The sequence below is a fragment of the Balaenoptera musculus genome, chromosome 9 (assembly GCF_009873245.2).
Source record: "Balaenoptera musculus isolate JJ_BM4_2016_0621 chromosome 9, mBalMus1.pri.v3, whole genome shotgun sequence".
Classification (NCBI taxonomy): domain Eukaryota; kingdom Metazoa; phylum Chordata; class Mammalia; order Artiodactyla; family Balaenopteridae; genus Balaenoptera; species Balaenoptera musculus.
The window spans coordinates 79,654,841-79,667,854 of record NC_045793.1 but is presented as its reverse complement, the minus strand read 5'-3'; the positions used below and the strand labels follow the sequence as shown (position 1 = coordinate 79,667,854).

The window sequence follows — 13,014 nt, the reverse complement described above, 5'->3', positions numbered from 1 at the left end:
TTACTGTAAAATACTTTAAATTATATATTATTAATACAGAAATAAAAAACACACTTAAAGTCTCCCACAACTGGCTCATAGGATTTTTTCATCAATATTATCTCAATTTTGTCAATAGGAAATTTCAAGTCATCAAGGCTTAAATATGTTATCTGCTATGTCATTAGCAAATTATCAGTAATCTCCCTCTCAAATATATTTGTTTGCTTCTAAATTTAAAGATAAAAACAGTACTTGTAAAAGAAAATTACTTAATGTCATCTTATTCTTTCAGGTGCTATATTCTTTACATTAACAACTAGTCATATACCCTAGATGTTCTGAGTCAGATCTGGACACCATGTGTTGTGGCCATGTACCTAAACAATTCACTCTTTTAGTGACACTTAGCTTTCTTGGCTATATCAACAAGTCAGCTTAGAAACATTTCAATAAAAATTACATGTGGGTGGCAGAGTTTCAGGGTCAATTTTTTTTTCTCTCCAGTCAAAGTTCTATTCATAAATTTACATTCAGTTTATCATTATGTTATTTCTGGCCACACGTCTCCCAAAGAGAAACAAAAAAAATGTTTATCGGCACCTAGTCTTTCCTCATTTTGATTCACGCTTGTTGAATGGCTCAAGTCAGTCATATATTATTGGAAGAAAAAAAATGGTTTCTGATTCAAAAAGCCTGAGATTTTATCTCAGTTCTGCACACTGGTTACTGTGTAACTTGGAGCAACTCATTTAACCTCTCTGGGTTTTAGCTTTCTTGTGTGTAAAATTAAGATAACAATAATACCTGCCTTATCTGCATTGTCTTATACTTAGAAGGAATTAAAAAGATAGTGGAGATATATATGGGCTTTGTAACATTTAAAGGAGACTACAAATTTAAAATTAATGTTTTACTTTTGCCTGATAAAGAGACAGTGCAGTTTGAAAGACAACTATTGAGATGGTGTTGACACAGAATGAAAGGAGCTCTTTCCTTCTTTGATCCAAGTAGAGCGATCACTTAAACTCAGGGTACAATCAGTTGGTTCAGGTCAGAGGGGCCAAGACCCGATTATGGAGAATCATGTTGCACAAACTGTAGGACAAAGATTTCAACAGAAAACTGGGTCAAAGTGGTGAATAAGTCAGAGCAGCAAACTACACTTCTTTTTTTAAATAAAGGTCAGGGTCAGGCAGAAAAGTGATGGGAGAGTCCAGAGGGCCTTTGGCCTCAGATCTTTTCAAGAAGACCTACACTTCAATATCATGACCCCAGCAGGGAAATAGTCAAAACTAGCATGGATTCCATTTAACCATCATTTAGAAGAAATGATGAGTCCTTGTCTAAACTGTCCATTAATTAACCAGGCAGTTTCATCTTGGACAAAAGATGCCCATGTTAGGAAGAGAAGAGAATATTAGTAAAAAGCAACTCAATAAAGAATATGAATAAAATGCAAATTAAATGAAAAAGGAGGTAAAATAGAAATGCAGATAACACTCTGTTGCTTGAAGTAGAAACTGCATCATTTTAATGGTTAAGACGCCAACGTACCCTCACATTACAGCTGAGAAAAACAAGCCTTGAGAGGAATAGATCATATGCCAAAGTCCACATACTGACCAGGATTTGAAAACTTCTGTCTGTTGTCAAACCTTGTGTTCTTGAATTCTACATCATACTATCCAAGATGGTTGTCAAGATGGTCTCATTCAGTGATCACCAATGATAGTTTATGATGTTTGGTGTTCTCAAAATATAAGTAAATATAAAACAGATAGTGCTTGCTTCGGCAGCACATATACTAAAATTGGAACGATACAGAGAAGATTAGCATGGCCCCTGCGCAAGGAAGACACGCAAATTCGTGAAGCGTTCCATATTTTTTTCTCTAATAATTAGTGACGAAAACAAAAAAAACAAAAAAAAAGATAGCTAAGCGTGTAACAGCTCAATTCCTCATATTATGTCACATGAAACATATACACAACACATACAAACATCTCATGTAAAATGTCAAATAATGCTATAGGTATCTTAGGAAAAAGCAGGAGGGAAAATCTATATTAAAATAAACTTAGAAATCAGTGTTATGAATAACACAAAAAAAGTAAAGAAATAATAGCGCTGACTTAAATGTCAAATTCCCTTTTTACAAAAACCACATTCTATAAAGTTTCAACCTGGATTTTTTTTTTTATGCCCCTCAAATTCATCACATGTAGGTTAATAGCCATCAAGCAAGTCTTTCCTGAAGGCATGAAACAGAGGCAAACAAATATAATCATTGCAGATAATAAAACTGCTAAGGTTGCAGTGAGGTTTAGAAATCCCCAATCAAATTTGGCTGTCCATTCTCAAGATGTGTACATTTCTAGTCCAATTATCCTAATGTGTGTTCTCATTTATAGGCTACACACCCTTAAAACTAAAAAGAAACTGAAAGTCGTTATCTCTCAAATTTATTTTGCTACCACTTTCACCCCCTGAGAAGCTAAACATTTTCTTGTGTTTATCCTTTCGACAGTGAGTTGACCTTTCATTTAAACTAAGCTCTTTTCTAAGTAGCTAGAGATAAAAATTGGAATTTTGTATTTAAATTTCAAATTACTTTAATGGAGAAAAATTACCTAAGGTGGGTGTTTGGAGATAGGTAGAAATTAACCATTCCAACGCAATGCCTGTATTAATAAATAGTCTCTCCTCGCCCCCCTTTCTCCTTCCCCCCCCCCACACAGACACATGCACACACACACACACACAGGCTGACTAATAACTAAAAGTTAAATTGACCTATCATTTTCCCTTTTTTTCTTTTCCACTGACTTCTTTTGAAAGATAAATTCAGTTGATTCACTTTTCTGTGTATGGAGCATCTGAGCTGTTGTAAAGACATGGGTAGAATTAATTGATGCTTTCAAAGCTGAATTTGAGAAAATGTTTATCTTCCCACCCTTGAGTAGTCGTGACATAAGTAGCCCTCCTCTCTGCTTCATGGAAGGGAAGGACTTGCCTTGCACTGCATTTTGGTCTCCAGAGGAGCTCCTGCACTAGGAGAACATCATCAGTGAGGAATGTGACCCTAGCCTAGGGGCTGGGAGCTAACTATAAATTTGTACTTCTGCTGCCTCTGCCATGCTGTTCAGGGAAAATTTCCTAATACTACAGTGATAAGTGAGAAAAGGGCTGGTGCAAATGTCATGGCCTCTTAAAAATTATTTATGGGTCAACAGATTTTGGCCTAACTTCTTGATAGCACTTGATAGGGGAAGCTATGCCCTTTACTTCAGAAGCACACTAATGGCCTGGCTTTTCATTTCCATAAAAACCACACAAATTGGACTGTTTAAAAATTGCTGAATATTAGAGCTTAAAGGGATAACTTGACCTTTATTTTTACTTTATAGGTGAAAGAACTGAAGTCCAGAAAATTTAAGTAACTTGTCTAAATACCTGCAGTCATCCAGAGGTAGAGGAAACCCTGGAATCCTGGTAGGTGAGTGGTGCTGTGTTCTTTACTCTATAGCACAATTCTTCTTCTCAGAGAAATGCTAGGTCACTTTGTAACTTAGAGTACATGGCTTCATGTTTTAGTGGAAATAGGGAGTGGGAACGTTAGAGCTGAAAGAATCAATAAGTATACAGTTCATCTAGTGGAATTTCTTCTTTTGCGGTTAAGAAAACTGAGGCCCAGAAAACTTGCATAAAGCAGCAGCAAAGTTGCCTAAAGTGATGGATGTAGAAGGAGAATATGCACATTTTAACTAATCCCATATTAGCTATATCATTGTTTAGTAGATTATTTTGTTCACACATGAACAAAAACTCAGTCATACCTATGCTCATCCCTTCTCCTCTTTGTTCCAGTACTCTACCTTTTTCCCTGCCTCAAATCATTATTTGAGTATTATGGAGAACTGTATTTGTTAGTGTAATGGCGATTTCTTAAATAACCCCCAAATTCCCATGTCTTAACACAATTAATTATGGCTCACATATCAATCAGCTGGATACAGTTGTTCCCAGTCAGTGGGCAATTTTATTCTGTGTGGATATTTAGGGAATCAGACTTCTCTCTTGTGGCTCCTTCATCCCCTGAAGTCTGGAATCCTGTGCATCCACCTGGTAGAAAAGAAAGGGAAAGGGGAGATGACACACCTCTTTTAAATGCTTTGGTCCATAATAAGCACACCTCAATTCTTTTGTGCTTCATTAAGACAAACTAACTTACATCCCCTTCCATGTGCAAGGAGGATGGGACTGAAATTTTCAGTGATAACTCTGCATGGTTAATGGAAGGACACAGATTTCTATAGACAGCTATCCATTTCTAGTGAAATAGTACATAAGTAAAGTGCTTCAATATTCTTGAGTTTTAGCTTTGCCTACTAATGAGTCATTCCAAATATCGCTTCCTAAAGAACACATAGTAGACTTTGGGCTCATATTCAGGCTTTGGACCTTATAAGATAAATTTTCTAAAATAGTTCTGCTTGCTATGGTTTTTGTTTCAGTATAACAGGAACATGAATGAAATGAAATTCATTATTTTATGTTAAAACTAATCAATCTCTACCTATAACTAGCAATTCACATGATGGACCTCTCATTATACCACAGACAACTGTTATATTTGACTAGTTTCCATACAGACTCAGTCATGTCTTACTAAATACACAAATTCACATTTTCACTAGAGCATAATAAAAAGGACCCCTCCAACTAATAAATGTAGAACATGAGTTTCTATATTTCCCCAACCTGAAGAGCAAATGACCTTTATGCAAGGCATCTGTCTCTTTTTTAAACATCATAGAAATGATGGAATTGGGCTGATTTTGTTTATTGCCACTTTCATACGTAATGCTGCACCAGGGGTAGGTTGGTCATCATCAGTAGCAGAAGCAGCAACACCTGCATTTGTGTCTGAATCTGCATAAGTCAAACTACTGTCGGTAATAGAGAAGGGAAGTTGAAAAAGCCTCTTGTAACCTCTGCAGATGGGGGTGGGGTAGGTCGTAAAAGCTTGCAGTAGTTGAACTGTAGTATCACAGATAGTGGAGCAGTCTCATCCTAACATTACGGTAGGGGTAAGGGTAACACTTCACAAGTAGACCTCATGGTTCCGTGCTAGAGAGCTGCACAGCGTCCTACCAGAAAATTTTGTGAGTGTAGTCCATGATAGGAAGAAGTGTTTGCAAAACTGATCTTATCATAATCCAAAAGTAGTAATTCAGGAGAATGTTTATTTCCGTAAAAATTCAAAGAGATACAGTATACTTTAGAGAAAATAACTCTTTAAATCTCAGCTGATGTTTATTGACTGTTTTCCAAATTTAGAGCAAAAAAAAGAATGTAAACAGTACTAATATTGCCTTCATCTGTTTAGGCAGCTTAGTACTCTGGATCAACATAAAGAGGATATAGCTGCCTCTCGTGAAGTCACACTCCTTGGTTTGTAAGCTACTGCAGCATCCTTAACTCCTCTTAATAATATGTTACTGTTTATAACACAAACACCTACACCAGTTTATAGAAATGAAATGGTATAGTAGCTACTAGTCTTGAAATTCTCTGTGCTTACAAGGAACATTAAAGTAAAAGACTATTTTCCTGTAGTTTGTAATCACCTTCCTACTTAGTAATCATTACATTAATTTTTCAAATTAATCTACTTGATCACACAAAGTAAATTTAGAAATAAAGGTAGTTAGTCTAATTAACTGTGTTTCAAATTGAACTACCTAGGTAGAATAACATTTTTCTAGCAATCAGAATTTTTTTTTTTTAATTTATTTTATTTATTTATTTATGGCTGTGTTGGGTCCTCGTCTCTGCGCGAGGGCTCTCTCCAGTTGCGGCAAGCGGGGGCCACTCTTCATCGCGGTGCGTGGGCCTCTCACCACCGCGGCCTCACTTTGTTGCGGACCGCAGGCTCCAGGCGCGCAGGCTCAGCAACTGTGGCTCACGGACCTAGTTGCTCCGCGGCATGTGGGATCTTCCCAGACCAGGGCTCGAACCTGTGTCCCCTGCACTGGCAGGCAGACTCTCAACCACTACGCCACCAGGGAAGCCCAATCAGAATTTTTTATGCTAGAAATCAGGACATAATTTTATTTCCTTGGTTTTAATACAGTGGCTAAAGAGAGATACTGATTTTCTAAATCATCCACTGTGTCAAGCTAATACACTCCACAGTTACTGGGGCAGAGAATTTTCATATGTGCTCAGAGATAAAGTTTCTCCCTTTATTAACTGAATTTTCTTATTTTTAAAGGTCAAATTCAAAGATTTGCTTTGTGCAAAGTTTAATTTTAATGTTTTCCAAGGCTTAAATCACTCAGGTTTTAACTTGAGGTGTTCCAGGATGTTTTTTCAGGTGCCTTTTGGATAATTATAAATAAGAAGAGATGGGACATATGTGCTCAGCTAGAAAGGATATTAAGGTATTGATATACTATCTTTATTTCAAGGGAAGGAATGAAATTTTCTCTTTGAGCCTGGAACAAGATAGAGTTAATAAATATTTGTTGAAGGAATGGAGAAAAAAATGGACAAAAGAATAATTTTGGGGAAAACAATAAAAATAAAACCAGTTGAAACTCCAGTACATAATGGTATTTTAATCTATAACCAATCAGGCCTTTCTCTTTGTGCAAATGCACATAAATATATTAATTTTTTTAATATAAAAATGAATACTGCTGTATACTAGGTTTTCACTCAAAAACATATAAAACAATTATTTCCTAATATCTACTTCAAATTGTTTTAAAAACTATATAATATTCCACTTTATGACTGTAAAATAATTATTCTTCCAATTCTGTATTGTAGGACATAAGGTGGTTTCCATTTTTAAATTCATATATAGCATAGTTATCTTTATTACCACAGTTAAAAATTGTATGTGTTCTGATTTTTTTAGGAAATTTTCCTTAAGGTAAATTCTTGAAATTGATGATTCAGAAGACATCTTGTAGCTCTCAAAGGCTTTTTCAATTATTTCTTAGTTGAAGAAGAACATTATGATGTGGCACTCTGTTATAGTTTTTTATACGTGGAAATAGCCATGTTCAAGTGGCCCAAAAGGAAGAATGACGTCACTAACTAATATATGGAATTAATCCCCCATCAGGTTACTCCATCAATAATACCCACTTTACTAATGGGGACACTGTAGTTTCCCACTCTGTTAATTTCTGATTTGTTTGAATATTTAATATTCATTAAAAAAATAAGGGCTTCCCTGGTGGTACAGTGGTTAAGAATCCTCCTGCCTATGCAGGAGACACAGGTTTGAGCCCTGGTTTGGGAAGAGCCCACATGCCTCAGAGCAACTAAGTCCATGCGCCACAACTACTGAGCCTGTGCTCTAGAGCCTGTGAGCCACAACTACTGAAGCCCGCGTGCCTTGAGCCCGTGCTCTGCAACAAGAGAAGCCACCACAATGGGAAGCATGAGCACCACAAAGAAGAGTAACCCTTGCTCGCTGCAACTATAGAAAGCCCGCGCACAGCAGCGAAGACTCAACGCAGCCAAAAATTAAAAAAACAAAGTAAATAAATAAAAAAAAAAAAACAGTAACAAGAAAATGATTTTCTAATTAGCAAATCATAGATTTTCATGCAAGTGCCCTAATACTACTTCATTGTAAAGGAAGTTTTATAATATTAAACATTCTATATATAATGATATTAACCACTATATATAATGATATTAAACATCATATATAAAGATATTAAATATCATGTATAATGATATTAAATATTATATATAACAATATTAAACAGTATATATATATTTTGAGTTAGAATTTAAGGGAATTGAGGATTCCCTGGTGTTGAATTATTTAAGGGTCCTCTAACTGTCTTTCACCCTGCAATGCTAATAAATATTGACTGGAATAAAGCCAGCGAAACCAGTATTTCCTAAACACCAAGATGCCTATCCTCTATGGCAATATTTTTAAACCCATGCTTCATTTTGATAAATATGAAATCTTACTTCCTTTCTCCCTCACCACAAGATCCTATCCTTATCCACAAACATTTTGTCCAGCTTCATTTTGAGTAGTTCATATCATGAAACAATATATTTGTTTCCTATTCCAAATAACAAAATTATATATTGGCTATGCATTTCAAACCACAGAATCTGTAGTGTTTCCTTTTTGAGAATCACTGCTCTTGATTTTCCAGTGGAAAAAGAGCAAGCTGTGTTCTTATGATTTGTGACTCTTCCTCTTTCCTTTTCTCCTTTCCCTTCCCCTTCCCCTTCCTCTTCCTGAATGGTTCATTCCTATAGCCTTTGGGGAAAGGTGGGGCAGGAGGGTAGTACAGTGAACAAGGTATGAGCTCACCTGGAGGGGCAGCCTGGTGAGGGATGTTGAGAGTCAAAGCAAAATGAGGCAGTCAACCTGCGAAGGGGTAGGGTGGCCTGGTGTGGGACATCCCCTGTGTAAGGATGGCTTGCTGTGGGGTTTCAGAGCCCAAGTAGGCTGAGATGTTTATACATGGGGTGAATTAGTATGGAATATTAAAACCCGAATAAGGTGAAGATAGTATTTATCCTAGTGCAAGAGTTGATAAACAAGGTGTCAACATAGGGGCTGGGTAGCTATGGTAATGAGAGGTCGGTTAGTATGCAGGATGAGTCGAATATGTTAATCAATTAAGAATAATGAGACCTCAGTTTCCCACTGTCAGAGAAGGAAGTTACAAATACGGAAAGAGAGAAAACTAGAATAAACCCTGTGATGTGATTGTAAGTGGGGAGTGAACTCATGGACCTCAATAACTGTGGATTTAGAAATGATTTCAAATGTAAATATATAATATGTGTATGTATAAATATAGTTATAGATATGGAAATTTATATAAGTGTAAGTATGTCAATATTAATGTAGTCAATACGTGGGCGCAAGTATTTATCTATATACATAAATTCTCATGGGGAGGGCCTTGGAGAAGTAAGCTGTCCAACATTTTCATATCATTTGGAAATTGAAGTCTGATAAGGACTGTTTTAGATTTCTCATTTTCTTGTTTATCTGGGTAATTCTCATGGCTCCTTTAATAGCAGTACAAGCATCACCCTTTCTGGAAGACTTCTTTGATATTCTCCAGACTGTCAGCTGTCTATTACCACGCTCCCTGGGCCTACTTCTATCAGAGCATTTCCTGCCCTGCCTACTGCATCCATGTACTCCTCTGATTCCACACCACTGTGTTCCTCCCTCAGTTACTTGCTCACACAGTGCTAACGTAGAACGGAGAAGCATTAGTGTTTGTTCAACACATATATGAAGTTGTATAGAAGAAAGAATAGAGTGCATTGCAGGGGAAAGAACACAAGCTTAGACACTCATGAAATCTTGGTTCACATCTTTATGCTAATTTCCCTGAGCTTGAGTTTCCTCATCTGTAAAGTTTCAATAATAATACTTCTCTCATCTTACTCCCAGTATGTGATTTTTATTTGGGGAATGATGTGGAAGTGTAGGGATATAATGAATAAATACATGAAATTTACTTCTAAAATGCTAAGTGTTGTATGAGTAATGTGTTCTATTCTATATGGATGCTGGAATAATAGCTTTCTTATCAAAAGACAGTCAATGAAATAGTGATCATTTGACTATAGATACATATTCATTTGAGGATTCTTCCTTTACACTACAGCTTTATTTTCATTTATTATTTCTCATATCTAGAAAAATCTCCCACTTCTTAGCTTTTAATAAATACTTTTTTAAAAAAATTTATTTATTTTATTTATTTGTTTTGGCTGCGTTGGGTCTTTGTTGCTACGTGCGGGCTTTCTCTAGTTGCGGTGAGCGGGGGTTACTCTTCGTTGTGGTGTGAGGGCTTCTCACTGCAGTGGCTTCTCTTGTTGCAGAGCACGGGCTCTAGGCGCGCGGGCTTCAGTAGTTGTGGCACGTGGGCTCAGTAGTTGTGGCTCGTGGGCTCTGGAGTGCAGGCTCAGGAGTTGTGGTGCACAGGCTTAGTTGCTCTGCGGCACGTGGGATCTTCCCAGACCAGGGCTCGAACCCGTGTCCCCTGCATTGGCAGGTGGATTCTTAACCACTGCACCACCAGAGAAGCCCTAAACACTTTTGAGTATGAAGATTTTTATAAAAAGACAAACGTCTTCTGAGAAAGAAAATTAAACATATGTAGTGAATTACATTTCCTGAAACATGGATTTGTTTTTCTACCATTTATATTATCCTTATGTGTGTGTATATATATATATATATATATATATATATATATATGTACATATATATACATATTATATCTCCTTCTATATATGTATATCATTTATATAGTTTTTACTGAATTTGGCTATTAACAAATCATATCTAGCCAGACTGAAAGCTTAAAAGTTTTTCTGGATAACCATGAGCAAGTTTGATTTAGGTAATTATTCAATCTAATTGACAGAATAATTGTGACTACAACTTTAATTGTGTTCATCTCCTTGGGCTGCCATAGCAAAATACCACAGACTGGGTGGCTTAAACAAGAGAAAGATATTTTCTCACAGTCCTGGAGGCTAGAAGTCTGAGATCAAGGTGTTAGCTAGTTGGTGTCTGGTGTAGGCACTCTTTCTGACTTGTAGACAGCCACCTTCTTACTATGTCCTTACGTGCCCTTTCCTTGCTGTGCGCATGAGGAGAGAGAGCAAGTGAGCTCTCTGGTGTCTCTTCTTAGAAGGATGCTAATCCTACTGGAACAGGGCCACACCCTTATGACCTCATTTAACCTTAATTACTTCCTTAGCAGCCCATCTCCAAATATAGCCACACTGTTGTTTGGATTTTTGATATACAAGTTTTGGTGGGGGACACAAACATTCAGTCCATAACAACAATATTAATAGGAATGCATTTCTTCTTTAGTTGTGTTTATTTTGTTAAATCTATCACTTGCATAAATTTGCAGATATTGGATTGAGGAAATCTGATTTGCTGACACCTTTAATGAAATGTATTCTTTACAATCAATATTTATTAACAATTTTATTTCTAAAAAATTATCTTACAAAAAAAAATTATCTTACTAATATACTCCAATAAGTGGCAATGATATATATATTCAAGGCTTTTCATTTCATCATTAAAATAATAAGAAAACACTAGAAGCAAATGAAAGGCCCATTTCAATGTGAATAATTATGTAAATTTTAACATATGAATATAGTGGAAAAATACATAGCTGTTTCAAGGAATGTAAGAGATCTACATTACTGATATGGACATATGGTTAATCTATATTTTTATAGCAAACAATATGGTTGAGGAGAGTTATTTGTATAAAGAAAAGGATTATGTATATATAGTGGCAATACTAAATATATACAAGGAAATGTATGTAAATATAATATATTTCTTAGAAAGAGACTCTAGAATAAAGGAGGAGTTCAGTGGGAGACATTTTGCACTTTAGGCTATACTCTTCTTTAATTTTTAAATTATGTTTACCATGAGTATACATCATCTTTTGAATAATTTTTCAAAATATTTTCTATAACTGGTTAGGATCATTTTGTAGAAGGAGGTGGAAGCCAGTGGGTCCCACAAAGCTTACTGTATTCAGCAGCTTACTTAGCTCTAACACAGAGACCTTGTATTAAACACATGTTTAATAGCTACAGTTTTTTTCAGGATTTTATGTTGACTTTGTCTGAAAGATATAACTGTGAAGTTATCCTAAGCATTGTGAACTAAAAAATTGTAAAAAAAAAAAAAAACAAAAAAGAGTGCTATTAAAGACAAAGAAAAACATCAGCAATTAATACATTTATGCTGCATCAACATTTATTTTGCAGCCAGGTATATCTTGAATTTTACTAGAGCATGGTGCATCTGCATATTTTAAGCTTTTGATGCTAGTATGCATTTCTAAACTAGCAAAAGTGGATTTATGATTTTATCTAGAACACATAATCTCTTAAGATATTAACTATATTGCCTGGAAAGTTTCACTTGCTATACTCTATAAATACAATACAAATTCAAAAGTATACAAATAAGACTATAAAACTTCCACATTGTCCTAATTTTGATTTAAAAGCAGTAGAAATTTTTCTTGAATTACACTTATGGTTTCTCTTTCACCAATTTATCATTAAATTGTCAGAATCTTTGTTTAGCTCCTCCCAATCAAATTTCCATATTTTTCTACAAGTGCATAATTAATACATTTCTCTACAGTATTAAGTCTGTTTAAAATTTCATGGCTTTCATAGGCTTTATTCATTCTCTCTGCAGTAAATATTCTTTACCAGCTTGGATTTATATGACAGTCTATTAAACATAATTTTTTTAAGAGGTGGGATCAAGAGTTCAGTTTCAAAAAATCCTAAGATATGGGCATTCCATCCTTTTTTTTTAGGTTTGACAAATTAAAATGGCAACTTCATATTGCACATCAAATGGTAATAACTTGGAGTTTTTTCAGCTTCAATCCAGAGATAATTCAGTATCCTTATTTTTATAAAACTAGTTCACATTCTTATTAAATGACAAACATTTTATACTTGGTGACCTCTTTCTTTACTTAAATATAGAGTTAAACTATAAATGATATCAAATATTCTTTCAGTTTCTGTGGTTGTGGAAGGACCCCAGATAGCATATTTGCAGGTTTTGTGGTAGTTGTGGTAGTGAAAATGATTCTGAACTCCTAGTTTGCTTTGATGAAACGGTTACATGAAGGGAAAGGCAGTTTTCCAGTTTCAACACTGAAAGCCTAAGATACAGATTTTTTTCCCTGTTCATATCCAAGAAAAGTCCTTGTATCATAAGCCAAAGATTTGCATCAAAGTAATTGCATTGTTTAAAGTGAAGTTTAAACATGGTCTCCTTTGTGGTATAGAAATTCTATAGATGGCAAGGGCAGATGTTTTCAAAGTACATGCCATGTGGCCTTTTATTGAGTTTATATTGTGGAAATTTATGGTACTGTAAAGATTTATCTAGACATCAGTGGATAAATGATGGCAAATGAAAAAACCTTGTGGTTC

General features: G+C 35.5%; 1 non-coding gene across 1 annotated transcript; it reads left to right on the top strand.

Moving 5' to 3' along the window:
• Positions 1–1,762: 1,762 nt before the first annotated feature.
• Positions 1,763–1,869, top strand: LOC118901385. The gene has a single exon (XR_005021359.1). It is a non-coding gene; the product is annotated as a U6 spliceosomal RNA (small nuclear RNA).
• Positions 1,870–13,014: the final 11,145 nt, after the last annotated feature.